This window comes from Corvus brachyrhynchos, unplaced genomic scaffold (assembly GCF_000691975.1).
Source record: "Corvus brachyrhynchos isolate BGI_N302 unplaced genomic scaffold, ASM69197v1 scaffold5, whole genome shotgun sequence".
NCBI lineage: Eukaryota > Metazoa > Chordata > Aves > Passeriformes > Corvidae > Corvus > Corvus brachyrhynchos.
In genome coordinates, this window is record NW_008238321.1 from 10845255 (window position 1) to 10847861 (window position 2607).

General features: G+C 41.7%; 1 long non-coding RNA gene across 3 annotated transcripts in view; it reads right to left on the reverse strand.

The window, feature by feature from the left end:
- The window catches only part of LOC108446709, a 92226-nt gene that overhangs the window by 7228 nt on the left and 82391 nt on the right, over positions 1-2607 (reverse strand). Inside the window, exon 1 of one of the 3 annotated variants that reach the window (XR_001862002.1) lies at positions 385-2601. The exons of 1 other annotated variant lie outside the window; for it this stretch is intronic. This is a non-coding gene — a long non-coding RNA (uncharacterized LOC108446709). Of the gene's footprint in view, positions 1-271; positions 2602-2607 lie in introns of those variants that run through there. One more of the 3 variants, XR_001862001.1, reaches the window with a different exon arrangement.

The following is a 2607-nucleotide window of genomic DNA, read 5'->3' on the forward strand; positions in this document are numbered from 1 at the left end:
AGCGCTAGGGCCGAGGGTCTGGGGGGTCCCCATGCAGCCGTGAGACCACACGACGCGGAGTCATCACAGCCCCGAAGGTCGGGGTCATCACTGTGCCGAAATGCTGTCATGTACAGGGCAAATCTTGTGTCCCTCGCTGGGAGGCCATGGATGGATGGATGGATGGATGGATGGATGGATGGACGGACTGAGCATGTTGTGTGCTCCCCAGAGAGAATTTTCTCTACTTTATTCAGTGCACTTGTCATGACAATGCCCCATCCCACTGTACCTTACTGGGACATGCTGCAGGATTAGGAACTGGAGGGCCAAGTCCCCTCCTGTGAGCAGCAGCAGCTTCACTCTTCATAGAGGAGAGTAGCTGTAAATCACAGAACCACTTACTTTGGAAAGAAGATCATCGTGTCCAACCGTTCCCCGGCACTTCCAAGGCCACCAATGAACCACATCCCCAAACGCCACATTCACACATCTCTTAAATCCCTCCACGGATGGTGACTCCACTGCGTCCCTGGGCAGCCTGTTCCAGTGCTTGACAGCCTTTTTGGCAAAGAAATTTTCGCTAATATCCTCTGGTGCAACTTGAGGCCATTTCCTCTTGTCCCATCACTTGTTAATTTGGAGAAGCAGTGATGTTAGTGAAGTTTCAATCTACAATGAGTTATCCTAAATTAAGGAAAACAAGGAAAGCAGCCCACAGTATAAAACACAGCTGAGTGTAAACTTTTCTGGAAATCAGCTGAAGGTGCCCATGACTTCAGTGGAAGGTCTCAGAAACAGGGAAGGAGAAGAAGCAACGAACAGGCACGTTCTGGTTTAATAACTCTGTAAGATTGGTCCTTTGTGGTAATATAAATTAGGACTTTGTCATTTAAAGAATCTTTTCAGGCATAATTAAGATACAAAATGAGAATAGACCACAGCAATAAAAGTTGTCTTATCTGATCAAAAGCACGCACTTAATGGCAAAAAAATTAATATTATGTCATAGTTTTTTAATGTCTTTTCAGTCACCTGTCCTTAATCTACTCTTCTTTCATTATATGCAAAGCACTTACAATTATTTTGAATAAAATCAAAAAGGAAAAAAAAATCTAAAAATCCAAATGCACTTGCTAATTAAATAGCAATGCCCTTACTTCCATTCAGGCAATCTCGATAAATTACAGTCTTCCCATACTAATTAACTTCAAGTTTAATGGATTTCTCTCACCACTGCAAGCTATGTAACAAAACACAACATGCTCAACTTTACAAAAACAAGTCAATATTGAAACTGCTTGCTTGATTCTGCTTCAGCAGAGCGCTCAAACACGTGTGAGAACAAACACAGGAGGAACAGCTCCTTGCTGGTGGTGCAGCGAACTCCTGCACCTGCAGAGCTCATGTCTAGTGCAAAAAAGCGCTTTTTAGCCACTTTTCCCCACCCTCAATGAATTCACTTGCATTTGCAAGTTAGAGTGGGTTTTTTGTATTTAGTCAGACCATTAAAGTAAGGTATTTCTGTTACTGAATGATCCGCTTATTGGGAAGTTGATCAAGGTTATCAGAAAGTAAGTTTGAGTTAAAACGTTGTGAGAAAACACAAGAACAGTCACCCAAGATGGTATCAGAAAATGAATGCCAGCCCCTCATCCTGGGGAAGAGAGATGGGTCAGTATAGTCTTCCCAAGCCACCAGGAATACACTTGGAGGGAAACAGCTTGAGTTTTGAATCTGAAATTACTCCAGGAAGCTCTACTTGTGGAACTTTGAGTTCTTTGAGTGATTTTTTTTTTCCCTCTAACAGCAGTAGGGTATTAATGCTCTACCCTGTCAAAAAACTACAAGATTCCACTTATGGATAAAATTATTCATACTCAGTAAATTAGAGTTTCATATCACAGGTCCACCTCCACAGAAGGAGTGAGGCATCCATTTCCCATAGATACCTCAGCTAGGACCTGCATTCCGAAGGATCCCCAAGACCAATCCAGACCACACAGCCTGGATGGGGAAGGGGGGAAATTTCACAGCAAGTGGATTTGCAAACAGCCATTATTTTATTCCAGTACTGTTACCTTTTCTATTCTGTTCTTTCCTTCTTTTTGGCTTGGTAATAATTAGTGGGGAAAACCTGCTTGTAGACAGGAAGATACCGTATAATTAAAGGTAAAGTATTCTATTTAATTCTGTACGAACAACATCAATTTTCCTAATACAGTGTGTGAAATGTGAAAAATCAGGTAAGCAGTGCATACATTTTTTATGAACATGAGGACCCTGAACTATTACTAATGAAGTACAGAAAGAAAAGACAGGACTCTCAGTAGGAAAATACCATCCATTAAATCTCTCCCTGGGGATCAAATGACACTTACAATTGAAAGACATTAACTACCTCCTACATTTCAATTGGTTACCAGCAGGATGCCTATTTGTAGAGATTTGTGCTGCCTGTACTCTGTTAGTGTAAGATGCCACATTAATATTTTCTGACCTTTGCAGTAGATATTGCCCTTTTTTTTCACAGACCAGCAGCCTGATTTTACCTTTTAAAACCGTTGATCCTGTTAAAGAATGAGCACAAGAGCAATTCTGTGAGTATGTAGGGGCCTGCTGTAGCCA